The 19305-nt window shown below is 38.8% G+C and overlaps 1 long non-coding RNA gene across 1 annotated transcript; it reads right to left on the bottom strand.

The window, feature by feature from the left end:
• Positions 1-823: 823 nt before the first annotated feature.
• On the bottom strand, positions 824-12906 carry LOC146406015 (uncharacterized). Its single transcript, XR_014803768.1, has 3 exons — positions 12722-12906; positions 2930-3032; positions 824-1184 (listed from the first exon to the last, which is right to left on the bottom strand). It is a non-coding gene; the product is annotated as an uncharacterized LOC146406015 (long non-coding RNA).
• Between the last annotated feature and the right edge of the window lie 6399 nt (positions 12907-19305).

Raw genomic sequence — 19305 nt, forward strand, 5'->3', positions numbered from 1 at the left:
TGGGTGCAAAAAACAGGATGATTAACACCCATTCATTGGGAATTTGAGTCTAAAGAAGATGGTCCCCAGGGCCAAGAAGTAGGGGAATAACCAGTCTGAATTTTGTAAAGTGCATCTACAGGAGGAACCAGAGCAGAGCCATCTCTCTTTACCTTTCTCAGCTAACAGCTGCTTCCCGTTTTGTTCCCCCATCCCAGGCAATAGCAGCGCCTCCTTCTAGGTCCCGGCCAAAATCCGAGTAATTTCCTTCTTGTCCCTTTTTGCCTTCAGTTGCCATCATCCTATCAGGGAGACTCTCACAGTCCCCTGTGACTCCAGGGGCACTTGTGTGTGTTCCGTAGAAACCGCATACTTGGGAATTGTGTCAGGTGGGGTTCTGCACTCAGGGCCCCTGGGCAGGCAAGGCTACGTGAGGTGCCTAAGGTGACCTGAAGGAGGGATCAAGAAGAAGATGACAGGTATATAAACGAAGCTTGTGTTTCCAAGCCCTGCCGAGGCTGAGCCTCAGAACAATGTCTGTACGGACTTCAGGAGCTGGATTTTATGCCTTACTCTTAGGAAATGAATGCATTTCAGGTATACGAATGTAGCACTGCCCCGGATGCAGCGTGCTTATGGAATAGAATCTGGCCCAGCATTTCTGCTATTCGCTAAGAATCCATTATTTTTTTCATATTTGATGCTCAGATTTTAATTTTTCAGAAGAATCGCTCTTTGTTAGCTGAGATTAAAGTTAACCTCCACCAGAGGAAATTGGAGCCTGTTTCTGTTGGGGCCATGAGGTGAAAGGTAAGTAGGAAAATCAGATCAAAGATTTAACTGATGCCGATTTCAGATCCTCCGACTTTAATGTTTAGTTTATCTGTAGGCTACTACACTAGACTAGAGTCTTACTGTGCATTTCTTTTATTTATAGTCATCACAGGAAGTCAATTTGTCACTACTCGTGTCATGCACTGGAAAATTATATAATGAACACTGATTTTCTGGGTTCCCTGGTGGAGATGGATTATGGTGTCAAAATGAGGCCACTGTGGCTGTAATACTGTCCAGCGCAATTCAGAAATTCCTGATTGACCTTCACATGATGAACACATTTTTGCTGCTTCTCAGCATGGTTTTCTGGGACTTTCACTAACTTGGCAATTTGCAATATTGATCAAGTCAGAGTTCTGTTCGAGTATCTGCAACAAAATATCAACTTGTGAATTTTTTAAAGGTCAAGGTACAGATTTTACCACAGTATATTTTATGTAGAAATTACAGTGATTCTTCTTACACCCTCCCTCCCCCTTAGATGTGTCTAAAATAGGCAGAGATTTGGAGAAACTTAAATTTAGAGGATTTAAGCCAGTGATCACCACATGCAAAGAACAGTCAGTGAGGGCAAAAGGGTATTGAGAGCGGGAGATGGTTGGGGGCAGAAAAGTCAAGGATGAAGCAGCTCTTCTTTATGGAAACACTGAGGACTTCTCTCTCTTCCTTCCCACTTCGGGGTTGTGTCAGGGATTTGTCCAGCAGGAGACAGAAAGCACACCAAAAAATTGAATAGAGAAATTTTAACATAAAGGGGCTGCTCATTACCAGGGGCTTTGGGTAATGAGGCACTGGCTAATTCAAGCCACTAGAATGCTAACAAATGCAAGAATAAGAGTTCCTGTCGTGGCGCAGTGGAAATGAATCTGACTAGCATCCATGAGGACACAGGTTTGATCCCTGGCCTTGCTTAGTGGGTTAAAGATCTGGCATTGCTGTGAGCTGTGGTGTAGGTCACAGGCACAGCTCAGATCTGGCTTGCTGTGGCTGTAGTGTAGGCTGGTGGCCACAGCTCTGATTTGACCCCTAACCTGGGAACCTCCATGTGTTGAGGGTGCAGCCCTAAAAAGAAAAAGAAAAACAAAAACAAATGCAAGAATAGCAGATACGGAAGTCATCCCCCCTGGTGCTGAGGTTGGGATACCCCAGAGGAAGGTCACATCTCCCCATAGTGGAGATGCTGACTTTTCCAGAGAGGGCACCATCCTGAGTCACAGGTTATGCAAAGCTGGCTGGAAATCTCCCCTCTGGAGTGCTGGGGGAAGCTGTCCTTATTGAGATGCTGGCCCTCAGAACTCTGCAGGCTGTGGGGGACCTGGGATGCTGTTAATGGGGAGATGTTATGCCTACCAACACTTTATGGAAAAGTGCTGAACAATGGCCCTCCCCTGAGACTCCTGGCGGTGGGGGGATGGTGTGCTGAGAAGCCAGCCTTACAGACTAATGGCTGAGACACACCGTCATGGACACCGAGCTGTGACTTCTGAAGGGAGTATGCTGGGGAAGCTGCTGCAGATAGGGGACACTTGCTACTGGCCTCTGGGCATTGCTGAAAGAAAAGCATGTGCTGCAGGAGTCCAACAAGCTAAACACAGTGGACCAGGCAGAGAAACCTCTCTCTCTTCCAGCATGCCTCTCCCGACAGGGTCGAATGGCAATGGAGAAAAGATCTGCAAAATCCAGCCCTGCTGTTGCAGAGCATGGAAGGAAAAGTGCATTTGGAGCCGAAAAGTAATAAATCGATAACTCACACTACGCTCTGGGTATCTCCCCACCACCTCTCGTTCCCTGAATGAGGGTGACCCCGTGCTCTTTGCTTTCTGGGGAAATTCTATTTAAACTAAAACATTTGCTACAAGGTGCCCTCTTATGTGCTTAAAGCCTACTAGGAGATTCAAGTCTCTTAATGAAGAAAAAGACTTAGTGCGCAGCATAACATGCCTTGCACATAAAACAATTCCAGCTCTGTGCCAGGTGTCATTACTTTGGACAAGCCCTCACAACAATACCTAGAGATTGATCTGAGGCTCTGGTAGAGAACAGCAAGAAAGCAATTTAGAAAAGCAATAATAAAATGGATGGTGGCAGCCAAAGTCTATTCACAGGGAATTACCTTAAATATATTTGCCATTTTAGTTTTCTGGAGTGTTTCCTTTGTAATTACATGGAGGTCTCTAAGGAACTCTAGTTTCTTTATCAGCTCCTTCAAATTACATCTGTAGAAGACAAGGCAAATGGTTATTTAGGTCAGCATGGTTTTCGTATTTATTTTCTGCATATGTTTCTTAACAACGTGAAAGAAAAGGCACTTAGTCTTTACTCAGAAAAGCTGAATTCTAGTTTTTTTAATAGGATTCTAGGCAATTGAAGTCAAATCAGAACCTATACTTCATTGACTTGAGGGAAGAGATTACTTTGGCAGATTTGGTGGATTTGCTGGTTGGTTATTTTCTAGGCTAAATCTTCCCCCTGTTTGCGCCCTGTTCTTACACACTCGCAGACCCACAGGACAGCTCTACAGTACAGCGCTAGTAGCAACTGCCCTGATAAGAAAGCCAAGACAGAGCTCAGCATTGCATAGTTCAGTGCCCAGAAAGGACAGCAGGGAGGCAGGCAGAGCTGGAGCTGACAGCTCCCCAGGAGTTGGGGTTGTCTGGTCTACCCACAATGACTGACTTGTCCACCCTCCTAGTTTTCACTACTGCTGAAGAGGATGAAGAAGATAATCCAGAATGAAGGCAGAAGCAGCAATTTCCTCTTTGTCTAGAAGGGAGTTTGGCAAGCATCTTTCAAACATGAAATAGGACCCAAAAGGGAGTTGTTCAAAATAATCAGCACATAGCAATGGACAAATTAGCACCTAAAAGCATGGTAAATTTTATGCTGTGTATATATATATATATATATATATATATATATATATATATATAATAACAGCAACCAAAAAGCAGCAAAATGTAGGCAGCCAAAAAAAAAAAAAAATCATGAGAATCATGGTGGTTTTGGAGTTCCCTGGTGTCTCAACAGGTTAAGGATCCAGGCATTGTCACTGTTGTGGCTTGGGTTGCTGCTCTGGCACAGGCTCAGTCCCTGGGCCCAGAATTTTTGTGTGCTGTGGGTGCAGCCAAAAAAATAATAAAAATGTTTAAAAAAGAATCAGATCCAGACAGTTTATAATAGTATAATTTTTCTGGATTTTGTGATGTTTGTGGTCCTGTCAGCATTTTTTAATCTGTAATGATTTTGCATTCTAAATATTCACTTTATTAAGAGACAGTGTAGATTAAACACCACCAGGAAACTTAAACAGATTTTCCTTATATAAGTGAATGAATATAAAATGAAAATAAAGTGAAAACTTGGGAGGGGGGAGGTTTTGGAGACATGGAAGGGACAGTAACGAGAGTGAAAATAACCAAAAGAGAAATTTGGTAGGTTTTATAGCCATTTTTCTTTAGGGCAATTTTATAAAGGGCAATACAATGGAATTTAGATACACACACAGGAAACGTTGAAGTTTTGAGAAAAAAAGCCACTGAATAAAAGAATCAAGTCTTTAGCACCTATTTAGCTCTGCTCTAGGGATATAATTCATTTAATAGATACTGTTGTCTCAGATATCCAACTAAATGACGGTATCTCTCAAGAGCTTTTGAGAGATGAGTAATCTGATACTTTCTCTCTTATCACATCTTATTTTGCTGGGAATTAAGGGTGCTAAATTTTTTTTTTTTTCTTTTTAGGGTTGTGCCTGCATCATATGGAAGTTCCCTGGCTAGGAGTTGAATCAGAGCTGCCTCTGCCTGCCTACACCACAGCCACAGCAACACCAGATCTGACCCTTGTCTGTAACCTACAATGCAGCTCATGACAATGCCAGATGGTTAACCCACTGATAGAGGCCAGGGATAGAACCCAAATCTTCATGGATACTAGTTTGTTTCTTAACCTGCTAGGCCGCAACAGGAACTCCTAAGGTACTGATTTTTAAAAGCTCATTGTATGCAGGACTTTTATAATAATAATTCTTATTACTATTATTATTTGGCATGAAATGACAGGACTGCTTCAGGGACTAATAATAACTGAATTGCTTTGAAGATTGCTGAGTACAAACATTCCCGGGCTGGTAGTGACCAAGGCTCATTGCTATTGGACAGTTGTACCATAAACCACTGTAGTATTTATGTTCCCCTAGACTCAAGCCTGAAACAGGCAGAATTTTCTGCCTTAGGAAACTCCTCTCTCTGATCTTCAACTCTTCTACAATAGGTTGCTTTCCCTAGCTACCTCTAATATTTGTTGTTTTGCTGAAGTCCTGCTGTGCTATCATTACATGTGCCATGAAACTTGATCACTTAGCAGAGTTGGTTATAGCATCCTCAGTACCAGGAGAGGATGCAGAATCAGAAATGTGTTGAATCAGCTTCTCCTACTACATAAGCTTCTCCCCCAAAGGGAGTTAGACTCAATGGGAGCCTGTAATAATCCAGGCCACCAGGGTACTGCTTCATAAATTACTATTTCTTCATGGTAAGCTTTTCTCTTTGGTTGCAATTTCTGGGGCTGCTAGTGGGGACTGCATGCACTATCCAAAAAAGAGAGAAAGTGGGGCAATGATAGGGAAATAATAGAAGCAGGATCCAGAGCTTGAAATAGTTTTAGGACAGCATTGCTGGCTATAAAACATTGTCTACTGAGTGGAGTAATGTTAGATCTTTTATCCATCCATCCATGTGTTCACCCAGATGGCAGAATAGATAATCTAAAAAAACCCCTTGGACATTATAGAGGGAAAGTTGTAAGATTAAATGTAAAAGATATATATATATATATATATATATATAGAGAGAGAGAGAGAGAGAGAGAGAGTGTGTGTATATATATAATATATATAAGTAAGCTCTAAATTTAGATGTAAAAATTAATCGTTCGGTTACAGGATGGAGTATCCCACTTTGAGCAATTATGTGCATGTATAAATAGCAGGTGATCAAAAACTCAACATCACTCCAATAACTGTGTGATCATGTAAACGGAATTAGAATCTCTATCTCAGTGGTTTAAAAGTCATGTTTTCCTTGATGACATTTGATTTACGTCAGGCCATTTGGTTCTGAAAACCACATTTAAGAGGACCATTGAATCCTCAAGCTGAAATTGGTCAGGAAGCTGTGGGAATGTGATATTGGAAGCTCCTGGTGGCCATCTTTCCAGTTTATGGAGTTCTTTTCTGCAATATGACAGACTAAAGCTGGTAAATATAGAGATAGATATGGTTAGTCAGTATTTATTTTTTTTAATTTTTATTTTTTGTCTTTTTAGGACCGCACCCAGGACATATAGAGGTTCCCAGGCTAGGGGTTGAATCCGAGCTGCATCTGCAACCTACACCACAGGCTCGCAGCAACTTCAGATCCTTAACCCATTGAGTGAGGCTGGGGATTGAACCCTCAACCTCATGGTTCTGAGTTGGAGTCATTTCCTCTGCACCACAACGGGAACTCCCCAAAAGAAACCTTTTTAAAGAAACCTTTTAAATTTGTCAAGCTAGGCAACAACAGACCAAAATATCTTCCTGTTCCTTCAGCTGAAAAAGATAGGTAATTATGGTCATAAAAGAATATGCAACCAAAAATGAAGGAAAAAATATATTATGGAGGTATTCTAGCAGTTAATATCCAAATCATATTTTTCTAGAGTTTGTTTGCAGTATTTCTTTTGTTTCCATTTATAATTTGTGTGATTTTTTTTTCATTCAAAAGAAATATTCAAGTGGAGCTGAAGCCACTGGCCTATGCTACAGTCCCAGCAACCCAGGATCTAAGCTGCATCTGCATCCTACACCACAGCTCACTGCAACGCAGCATCCTTAACCCACTGAGCAAGGCCAGGGATCAAACCTGTGTCCTCATGGATGCTAGTTGGGTTTGCTAACTGCTGAGCCATGACGGGCACTCCTCATGTCTAATTTTATATTCATACTTTGTATTCGTTTTTTAAAAAGACTTCCAGACTGTGTAAATTGCAGGTCCTGTAAACCTGGATCAGTCTGTGGAAGTATGAAAGATGGGTTGAGCTGTGAAAGATAAAACGAGAAATTCTAATTCAAATTAAGTAGGATTCAAATGGAGAGCATAGGAAAATTTGGAAGAGGCACTATATAAAGAAATGTGTTAGACAGGAGTTCCCTCACAGCTCAGTATGTAAAGGATCTGGAGTTGTCACTGCCATGGCTCTGGTTACAGCTATGGCACGGGTTCGATCCCTGGCCTGGGAACTTCCACATGTCTCAGGTGTGGCCATAAAAAAAAAAAGTTTCCTCGAATTGCAAGAAAAGTTGTCTTATATTAAAAAGTACATTAAATTCAGAACAAGTACGTTATGTGTTGTAGTGAAACTATAGAACAGTCTTAAAAACTATCAGAACAGCAAGAAAACTTACAAAGATGCCAATCAGAATTAAAAACAGACTTCCCATCAGTGATAATTGATTGAGGAGGACAATGAAATTGTATCTTCAAAGTGCTGAGGAAAATGATAACCTAGAATTCTATACCCCAAACTATCATCCAGTATTGAGAGGCAAACAAATGCATTTCTAGACATTTAAAACTTAAGGTTACGTTCACTGAGCTACTTAAATACTATTCATCAGCAAGAAAAACAAAAGAATCCAGAAGCAAGAAGTGAAAGCAACAAAGAAAGGGTAAACAAAGAAAAATTTTTAAACTGAAATATTTATTAAAAAACAAAAAAACCAACCCAAACAACAACAGAAAGACAGAAACAACCAATTTTGGGAAGTTTAAAAGCAAAGTGGAAATAAAACACTTTGCAAAAGAACCTATAAAGGTGGAAATGAAGATGAAACATTCCAAGTTCTTTTAGACTTTTGTAAATCAAATTTAGACTTTGATTGTCTATTAACCTTAGAATTAACCTTAAATTTAAAAAAACTAAAATAAATTAGAAAATATAATTGAAAAACCAGTAGGAAATAAAAGAATTATTTATTCAACATAATTCAGGAGGAAAAGAAGCAAAATCAAAAACTGTGGGTCAGATCAGCAGAAGGCATTTTTTCTTTTTTAATTTATAAATGAGGCTTATTTAATTTACAGATAAATGATTTATCTAAGGGACATCTAAGTGGTGGAAACCAGATTCTGATCTTCTGCCTTATAGGTAGATTGCATTTCTTTCTCACTAAGGCTATATTGTGTCTCCTTTCACTTCTAAGAACACTCTCTGTAATATCTCTGACACATGGGTTATATTTGAATAGTTCCAACTGCTTCTTCAAAAGATTCTGTAATTTTTCCTCTTTATTTCTGCAAAAATACCTTAGTCCAAGCCACCACTGTCTTTTTTGCTGGAATTGCTGCAGGATCTCCCCGCTTGACTCCCATGCGCCTCCAATTCTGTCCCAAGAGCAACAAACGAAATTCAATCATAGTGGTGGTACCATCTTACATTCCCACCAACAGTGCGGAAGGGTTCCCTTTTCTCCACACCCCCTCCAGCATTTGTTATTTGTGGACTTATTAATGATGGCCATTCTGATTGGTGTGAGGTGGTATCTCGTGGTAGTTTTGATTTGCATTTCTCTAATAATCAGGGATGTTGAGCATTTTTTCACGTGCTTATTGGCCATCTGCATATCTTCCTTGGAGAAATGTCGATTCAGGTCTTTTGCCCATTTTTCAATTGGGTTGTTGGCTTTTTTGCTGTTGAGTTGTATAAATTGTATGTATATTTTAGAGATTAAGCCCTTGTCAGTTGCATCATTTGAAACTATTTCCTCCCATTCTGTAAGTTGTCTTTTTGTTTTCTTTTTAGTTTCTTTTGCTGTGCAAAAGCTTGTCAGTTTGATGAGGTCCCACGGGTTTATTTTGGCTTTTATTTCTGTTGCTTTGGGAGACTGACCTGAGAAAACGTTTATAAGGCTGATATCAGAGAATGTTTTGCCTATGTTCTCTTCTGGGAGTTCAATGGTGTCTTGTCTTAATTTAAGTCTTTCAGCCATTTTGAGTTTATTTTGGTGCATGGTGTGAGGGTGTGTTCTAGTTTCAATGATTTGCATGCAGCTGTCCAGGTTTCCCAGCAATACTTGCTGAAAAGACTGTCTTTTTCCCATTTTATGTTCTTGCCTCTTTTGTCAAAGATTAATTGACCATAGGTGTCTGGGTTTATTTGTGGGTTCTTTATTCTGTTCCATTAGTCTGTATGTCTGTTTTGGTATTAGTACCACACTGTTTTGATTACTGTGGCTTTGTAATATTGCCTGAAGTGTGGGAGAGTTATGCCTCCTGCTTGATTTTTGTTCCTCAGAATTGCTTTGGCAATTCTAGGTCTTTTGTGGTTCCATAGAAATTTTTGGAGGTACCTTAGAAATCTGTACATAGAACTACTCTCTTCTGGCAAGGACCTAAAATATGAAGGCTCTTAGACTACTCTTTAGAACTCAGCTAATGTCACAAAGCTGCCAAGTGCTGATCCAGCAATCCCACTCTTGGACAAAACTTTCTTTAAAAAAGACACATGCACCTGCATGTTCATTGCAGCACTATTCACGATAGCCAAGACATGGAAACAACCCAAATGTTCACTGACAGATGATTGGATTAGGAAGATGTGGTATATATACTCAATGGACTGCTACTCAGCCATAATAAAGAACAAAATAATGCCATTTGCTGCAACATGGATGGAACTAGAGACTCTCATGATGAGTGAAGTAAGTCAGAAAGAGAAAGACATGCCATATGATAGCACATATCTGGAATCTAATATACGGCACAAATGAAACTTTCCACAGAAAAGAAAATCATGGACTTAGAGAATAGACTTGTCGTTGCCAGAGGGGAGAAAGGAGAGGGAGTGGGATGGATTGGGAGCTAGGCAGTTAATAGATGCAGACCGTAGCCTCTGGAATGGATTAGCAATGAGATCCTGCTGTGTAGCACTGGGACCTATGTCTAGTCACTTATGATGGAGCATGATAATGTGAGAAAAAAGAGTGTATATATGTATGTGTGACTGGGTCACCTTGCTATGCAGTAGAAAATTGACAGAATACTATAAACCAGCTGTAATGGAAAAAAATAAAAATCATCATACAAAAAAAAAAAAAAAAAGGACCAGTCCCTCCAAAAATTTTTTAAAAATTAAAAAAAAAAAAATTTCAATCAGACCCTATGTTTAAGTCTTTCAGCAACTTCTTGTTGTTAAATCGATACCCAATTTCATCTGTAACACTTTTTTTTTCTTTTTTTCTTTTTGGTCTTTTTACCTTTTCTAGGGCTGCACCCACGGCATATAGAGGTTCCCAGGCTAAGAGTCTAATCAGAGCTGTAGCTGCCAACCTACGCCACAGCCACAGCAACACCAGATCCGAGCCATGTCTGCCACCTACACCACAGCTCACGGCAACACTGGATGCTTAATCCACTGAGCGAGGGCCAGGGATCAAACCCACAACCTCACGGTTCCTAGTTGGATTCATTAACCACTGAGCCACAACGGGAACTCCATCCTTATTTTACTTAATTATGTCCCCAAAGCACAAGATTAGTGACTCTGGCAATGCAGATTTACTAAAGCGGTAACGTGCTTCCTTTAGGTGAATAGGTGACATGTCAATTAAATAAGGAAAGAAAAAAATCATATGCTGAAGTTGCTAAACTCTATAGAAAGAATGATTCCTCTATCCATGAAATGGTGATGAAGGTAAAAAATTTGGGTGGAAAAAGAATGGTAAACTTTTTATTTTTAATAGCCATGTCTATTGATCTTAACCTGGTATTCACCAAGATTTTTTTTTTTTTTTGGCCGCTCCCATGGCATGTAGAACTTCCCTGGCCATGGACTGAACCCAAGCCACAGCAGTGATCCCAGTGACTGCAGTGACAACACCGGATCCTTAAGCCACTGTGCCACAAGAGAACTCTAAGATTTTTTAAATGAAAAAGTAACAGAGTAGAAAGGCAGAGAAAAGGGGAGAGGTCAGAGTAAGAGAAAAGGGTTGAAGAGGCATTTACTAATTTTTCACACTATGAATATTACTACCTCATGTTAGAATTTATTGAAAAATCACTTCTGAGAATCAGTGTTTCATCTAGGAAACATAAACAGATCATTGCATGAGTTTTACAATTTTTATTCCATTTGACGGGGAAAACAATCTACTTTAGTTCAGTAGAGATGACTCTGGGTTCAGTGACCACTTGTATTTGTTCATAAAGTGTTTGCTGATAATGAGAACGAGGTCACTGGATTGCTATTCATTCCTGAGAGATGTTTTTATTTCGTATCGGTCTTATTGCTATGAGGAAAAGTAGCTTTATTAATCTTCCAGAAATATATTAGATTGAGTCAATTATAGACCTTCCATTAAGAAAATTAGATTTTTTTTTTTAATATTTGCAGCATGTGGACTGCAATAAACACAAACCAAGCATTTTGAGTAAACCTTTAAATTATGGTGCAATTTAGATTGATTTATTAGGCAGATGAGGTTTTTAGAAGCAGGGGGAGACAGAAGGATTTTAAAAACTCATTATCATTTAATCAATGACTAAACATTTTTTGGTTGTGGTGATAAAACTTTCATTTTGAAACTTAGTTTAGAAATTATTTATCATCTGTCTTTTTGTAAGGATTCTATGAGACATCATATAATTCTTACAGTCTCTTCGGGAATACCAAAAAGGCTGTAGTTTCAATATGCCAGTTAATTTTTTTTCAATATTTGTTCCTGTTACATATTTTATTGAAATATACTTTCAATCATCAGATCACTTTCCGTAGGTCTAGGTTTCAGATCTCCCTATTTGGATTAATTTTCCTTCTCTGGAAATCTCTTAAGGCTAAGTTCAAGTCTGTGATATAATGATTTACAATAAGAAATATATATTTGGTCTTTGTCCATTTCTGGCACAGAGCTCCTTAAACCTTTGGAATTTCCCAAGCTGTGAGGACAATAAAAGTGTCTTTTATTGTGTTAGAGAAGTGACATTTGGAAAGCACCTTGGTTTGGTGGCTGGTTGCCTGGAAAAACAAGGAGATGATTAGAGGGTTGAAGCTTTCAGTCCCACCTACCAGCCTGGCCTCCCACCTCCAGGGTGGGGGGAAGCAATGAGGTGGGGTCAGTGGGCAATGGCCTTGATTTAATCAGTCATGACTATGTAATGAAGCCTCTTTAGAAACCTAAAATGTTGGAGTTCAGAGGGCTTCCAGGTTGGTGAACACTTGGGGAGAATGACGCAATCAGAAAGCATGGAAGCTTCAAAGCTCTTACCCATCCATACCTTGCCCTGTGCATCTCTTCCATTTGTCTGTTCCTGAGTTTTATTATAACAAACTGGTAATCCAGTAAGTAAAATATTTCCCTGAGTTCTGTGAGTTGCTCTAGCAAATTAATTGAACCCAAGGAGGAGATGGTTGGAACCATTCAGTCACAGTGACACCTGGACTTGTACTTGGCATTTGAAGGGGGTAGTCTTGCCCAACTGAGCCTTTAACCTGTGGATCTGACACTACCTCTGGGTAGAGAGAGTTAAGTTAAATTGTAGGACATCCAGCTGGTGTCTGAGATTTGGTTGATGTTACGGGGGAAACCACCCCCAACAGGAACTGGGTGTTAAGTCAAAGTTGGTGATTAGAAGGTGATCAGAGTCAAAATTCCACCAGCGACTCAAAGCCTCCCCTTGAGGCCCCACAGAACCCCTACCGCCCTGAATTTCTATGCTAAATTTAGCAGTGACTTTTTCTTGTTTTATCTTGCTGCTATGCTATGTGGAACAGTTCTGTGAATTTCTATGTGGTCAGTCTCCCTTTTCTTTGGGATCAAGTCTACCTCTCGGCCACTGGAGGGGGTTATACACAGCTGTATTTGTCTTACCTGATCTTCCCATGGCCATACGGATTTGATCATAAAAGGTCAACATTGGGTTCATGCTCAGCCAATCATGCTTTCTGTTTAGGAAGTTTAGAATTTGGATCAAGAGCAGCTGGTCCCTCCCTGTGAGGTCCTTGAAAATGACTTTTGTAATCAGAAGCTGTCTATTTACAGGCAGAGTATCCCATCTGGAGAGAGGGAAGAAGGAAACAGTGACACAGTGGGAAGCAGAGATAGAGGCAAAATCGCTGCTGGGGAACCTGCTGGTTTTCAGTCCTTGATGGCACATGCTTCTGAGGGGTTAGGCTTCTGTTCCTTGTATTCCACAGAAACTCCTGATACTCTCATTATATACATGCTTGTGTTCCTTGGCTGGTTTGATGATTTCACTTACATACTAAAGAAACCTGGATAAGATATATGCTTCTCATTCTCAACAGTGCCTGTATATTTTACGAGTTCACAGTATTTGTGGAAAGAAAGCACAGGAATAATCACTTTTACCTCCCCTCTCAGTGAGAACACCCCCAGGCTCACAATTACTACTTTCCAACTTAAACTTAATTCTGCAAGTCCCATTTTTAAAAAAGAATATAAGTGTAAGAAAAATAATAATCTAGGACTTTACTTTCAGAAAGCATTAAACCTAATATGAATATTTTCCATTTAAGATGGACTTTTCCAGGACTTCCTGGCTGGGTGACTTTGGGCAATCCACGTAATTATTTTAAACCTCTCTCTTTTCATATCTAAAATGGGGGGTGATGACAGCTCTGCCATGAAAGGCTGTTCAGAGGATTAACTTGGAGTTTGAGTATGTTGTGCCTAGCACAGAGATGCTGTTGGCACATCTTCTAGAACTGAATCTTAGAAGTGAGAGAAAGTTCTGATAATTGGCTTTAATAGTAGAAAACTATCGTGCTACCCACAGTTGAAAAGACCAGAGTTATGACAGCCTTCAGATGAAGTTTTACTCACTGAGGATATGATTGCTCTGCTCTGCTTTTTGCACCATCAGCCTCATCCTCGGATTCCATCCTCTGGTCCTTTGGCAGATCTGGGCTCTCCCCACTTAGTAGCAAATTGCATGCAACAGTCCCAACTGTCAGCCGTATGCTCACTATGCCTTAGCTCAGGAGGGAGGCGGATGTTTTCAAATGGACCTAACAGAAAACTCATTGATGCTCGTTGGAGTTCTTATCATCCCTGTCAAGCAGGCACTAGAATGGATGGGGTTCATTGATGAATCAACCAGCACCTGTTTCTTCAATAGGGAAAGTGGGAAGGGTAGGTTCCCATAAGTAAGGGGGATAGATTTGAGGCAGATGTCTTCTACAACTCAATAAATTCAATAAAGGTATCTTTCTTTTATCTCTTTTTTTAGAAGGATGTAAAAACCCCTATACAAAAGATATTGTCCCCAATCTTTTATTATCTATGAGCTCTTACAATTGTTGTATGACTTTTGTTTATGTCTCACTTTAGTTTTTAGAAGGGGTTCCTAAGAAATATTTTACTCTTAAGATATTTTATTCTTAATTGAAAGGTTGATTTGAACAACTTCGTCTTTTTGTTTGGCCTTCCCCTGCCCCCTTTTGATTGCAGCTCTACTTTTCAGAGTCTTCTAAGGAAATGGGCTTTTTGCAATGTTTTAATTCAAAAAAGTAGCTCCTTTCATTTCAGTGTGCTGGGTCCTAATGTCTTCGGTTCCTGTTGGATTCCTGTTCAGTTATTCCTTCCAGAGATTTGTTCTCCCATGACTCTTCCTTTTTATTACCACATCTTTTCAGAGATGAACTTCTGGACATAACTGGCTCTCTTGGAATCTGGTAAAGTCGAAGCAATCACATCTGGGAAGCCATTTATTAAGCTATACTTTCTAATGTAATATTCTAATGTAGCTTAGGAATTCAATTTAATAGTAGACATTATGTTGGTTTAAACCTGTATTTGGACTAGTACATAATTTTTACAAATTTGTTATTCTAATATCTCTGAAAAAATCTCCTTTCTTTTTTCCCATTTTATTGTTTCTAGTAATCTCTACTTCAAAAATTTAAACTTAGAGCCTACAGAAATACATTTTACATGTACTTTACATTATGACCTAGCACACACACACATATACATTTTACAAAACAATTCTTAGCTGTACAATGTGACTTGATATTGTTTGTTCTGTTCTGTTCTATTCCATTCCACTATATCCCATTCTACTTTATTATATAAATTGTTCCTTTATAATCCCATAATTGTGACTTCATGGTCCACTGATGTGTGTCAACAATGTAACTTAAAAAATTAAGGCAGTACTACCTCACGAGGAGTTTTCCAACCCCAGGGTTTTATGATTTTATTCAAAATAATTTTGTCTTCATAAAGACAAAATAGCAAATATTTCTATTTCCACTTAAAAGGGTACCACCCAAAATAAAATAATTACTAAAATTTTTTTGGTAATAACTACAGAGTTGAGAGCCCCCTGGAGCATATCAAGTGACAGTACATGCCAGTTAATGAAAGCCAGATAAAAAATAGCTCAGTTTTGTGTTGGGCTGCATCCCAAAGGACTACAGGGCCTGTACTTGCCCAGCTTCAAGACCTAAGAAAGAGCCAGGAGTCAGTGAGAGAGACCTCCCGGTTTAATAGATAGGGGAGCTTATGCATCTGAACCACGATCCTGGAGCAACACCCTACCGTGTGTGGTGGAGTGTGCGCAGGACATGGTGGCAGTCTTTGCCCCCTGGGCTAAGGGGAGATTGCCAATTATGGGCAGAATGACATCAGGTGGGCTCATTAGTTACTAGGGAAACCAGCAGAGCAGCACAGCTCTCACCTGACCCTTTGATAAGAACAGTCCGTAGCTGGGGCCTGGGGCAATTATGTAGGTCAGTCAGGTGAGTAGGCTGTAGGTGAAGCAGATACTGGTTGAGCAGGGGATGTACAGAGAGCAGGAGAATAGCCATCCTGAGTGGCCTGACCATAGAGTTTACCCAGAGCAATGCTGGGTACCTTGATGTTTTAACTATTATGAACTTAATTTCTGCAAATTTGCCTCACTTGATGCATAATTTATATTCATCTAGTAAAAATGTTTATATTATTATTAGAAACCAATTTATAAGTGAAAATGTTATTAAATTATATCTAATTTACTTTTTACTTATTGGGACTAAACTATTCATAATAACTATTATTTTTGAGATGTGCCGGCATGAAGTAGTATAAAATTTCCTCTCTTCATAGGGAAATGAAAAAATATAAAACAATTGATATTTTAAAGCACAAAAATGTAAGAATCACAATAACCAGATCATAGTTTTAATCCATTTTTGATGCCATAGCACATTACTAAAATTTCATATTATTAGTGTACATTCTGTACACTGAGACAAAAGGAATTTTCCAATAAGTTTGCTTTTATATATTTATTTGTTATCTTATTATAATTGTTTTATTTTAAAACAATTTGTTTTATTTTAAAATTTGTTTTATTTTAATTTGTTTTATTTTAAAATTCCACATACAAGTTATATAGTATTCATCTTTCTCTGACTTATTTCACTAAGCATAATACCCTCCAAGTCCATCTATATTGTTGCAAACGGCAAAATTTCATTCTTCTTTGTGGCTGAGTAATATTCTATTGTATATATATACACACTACATTTTCTTTATCCATTCATCTATTGATGGACACATAAGTTGCTTCCATATCTGGGCTATTGTAAATAATGCTGCTATAAACATTGGGGTGCATATTTCTTCAAATTAGTTTTTTTTTTTTCCAGATATATGTCCAGGATGGAATTGCTAGGTTATATAGTAATTTTTTTTTTTTTTTTTTGGCCATGCCTGTAGCATGTGGAAATTCCCAGGCCAGGAGTTGAACCTGTGCCAGAGTTTAATCAGAGCCATAGTAGTGAAAATGCCAGGTCCTTAACTTACTGAGCCATGAAGGAACCCCTATGGTAGTTCTCTTTTTAGTTTTCTGAGAAACCTCCATACTGTTTTCCACAGTGGCTGCAACAATATACATTCCCACCAACAATGTGTGAGGGTTTCCTTTACTCCACATCCTTGCCAATGTTTGTATTTGTGGGTTTTTGTCTTTTTAGTGTCATACCCTTGGCATATGGAAGTTCTCAGGCTAGGGGTCAAATCAGAGCTACAGCTTCCAGCCTACACCACAGCCACAGCAACCCTGGATCAGAGCCACATCTGCAACCTACCCCACAGCTCACAGTAATACCAACTAAATCCTTAACCTGCTGAGCAAAGCCAAGGATCCAACTTAAGTCCTCATGGATCCTAGTTGGGTTCATTGCTGCTGAGCCACATCAGGAACTCCTAGCTGTTTTTGTTTGTTTGTTTTTTTTAATGCTGGCCACTCTGACAGGTATGAGAGGATATCTTGTGGTTTTAATTTATATTTCTCTGATGATTTAATGATGTTGAGTATCTTTTCATGTACCTGTTGGCCATCTGTATGTCTTCATTGGAAAAATGTCCATTTGGATTGTGCATTTTTAATTGGCTTGTTTTTTTGTTATTGAGTTTTATGCGTTATTTATATGTTATAGGTATTAACCCCTTATTGGTCATGTCATTTGCAAATATTTTCTCCCATTCAGTGGGTTGTCTTCTTGTTTTGTTGATAGTTTCCATTGCTGTGCAGGAGCTTTTAAGTTTAATTGGCTCCTATTTGTTTATTTTTACTTTTATTTCCTTTGTTTAGGAGATACATTGTTATGACTATGTCAGCATTTCACATGTTTTCTTCTAGGAGTTTTATGGTTTTAGTTTTTACATTTAGGTCTTTAATCCACTTTGATTTCATTTTTGTGTATCATGTTAGAGAATGTTCTAATTTCATTCTTTTACATGTAGCTGTCCAGTTTTCTCAGCAACAGTTATTGAAGACAGACTGTCTTTTTTTCATTGTGTATTCCTTTGTCATAGATTAATTGCCCGTATAAGTGTGGGTTTGTTTTTGGGTTCTCTATTCTGTTCCATTTGATCTATGTGTCTGTTTTTGTGTCAGTATCATACTGTTTTGACTACTGTAGTTTTCAAGAACAGTCTGAAGCCTGGGAGCATGACACCTCCAGCTCTGTTCTTTCTTAAGATTGTTTTGGCTATTTGGGATCTTTTGTGTTTCTATACAAATTTTTAAAATATTTGTTCTTTTTCTGGGAAAAATGCCACCGATATTTTGATAGGGATTGTAGATTGTGCTTTTACTTACATATTTGGAGTGAGCATCACATTTAAAATGAGGAAAGTCTCAACCTCTCTCTTTTCCTCTTCCCCTTTCTCCCTTCCATTCTCCCTCCCTTCGTCCACCTCCATCTGTTTACATAGCAAAAGTTTAGCTGGCTTATTCTACATCTCTTGGAAGAACCCATGAACCATAATTTACTTACTAAATAAAATCCTTGATGGTTCTAACACTGGAATATACTCTATAGAGTTGCCAAAGCAAAATACAACTCAATGACCTATGGTCACCTCAAATTGTAGCATCTGTTTGATGAGTTTTGATTAGGGGCTCATACTCAATGTTGTGGTTGTTTCCTGTTCATCATGTCTTTGTTATGCGGCCTGTCTTTCTATGTCAGCAGTGAACAGTCTCCAGTGCTGATAGTTCAGTTCTAGGGATGATTGCCCATCTCTCTGCAGGGCCCATGTGGGAACTTCTGGTGAGTTCTGTGTAATTTGCAGAGCTTGCATTATAAGCCAGCCAATCCATAGCATACTCTCCAAATCTGGTGAAAGTCTATTCAGATATTTCTTTTGTGATATTTAACAGTCAATATCTTTGTTTTATTTAAAATAACAAGCTCTATTAGAAAAATAGTATACAAATAAATTATATAAAATGATCTTAAATAATTTTTTTTTGTTTGTTGTTTTGCCTTTTCTAGGGCTGCTCCCGCGGCATATGCAGGTTCCCAGGCTAGGGGTCTAAGTGGAGCTGTAGCCGCAAAATGATCCTAAATAATATTCTGATCTAAATTTTTTTACTTAAAATCATTGTTTTGCCTTGGGAATTCAAAAGTAACAAAATAATTAAAAATTGTCCATTTTCTTATGATTGTTATTTTTGAAGAGTTCAAATGAGTAAAACACTATTTTTCTGATGTATAATTACTGTGTAGCTATTCCTAACCTTCCCAAGTAGGTATAAAACAACCTCCTCTATGTAAGTATGTTTTGAATATTCTTTTATTTATTTTCAGTATCAATTCTGTCTGTTTATTTACATTAGTGATAATATTCACTATTCAAAATAATCATTTCTCTGATGTTCATGTAAATCTTTAGGGAACCTGAAATGTACTGATTCCTTAGATATGCATGTATGTTTGCAGAAGGGCTCTGTGATAGCTTGTTAGGACTGCCATAGCCAAGTGCCACAGACTAGGTGGCTTAAAAGACATATTATTTTTCTCACAATCCTAGAGGCCAAAAGTCTGAGTTCAAGATGTTGGGAGTGTTGGTTTTTCCTAGAAGCCTCTTTCCTTGGCTTCTAGATGACTGTCTTCCCTCTGGTCTTCATGTGGTCTCTTCTCTATTCCTGCCTG

Source organism: Sus scrofa, chromosome 1 (assembly GCF_054392235.1).
Source record: "Sus scrofa isolate SSC_HxYL_T2T_F1_AM1 chromosome 1, Sscrofa_HxYL_maternal_Yorkshire_Landrace_v2.0, whole genome shotgun sequence".
NCBI classification, from domain to species: Eukaryota; Metazoa; Chordata; class Mammalia; order Artiodactyla; family Suidae; genus Sus; species Sus scrofa.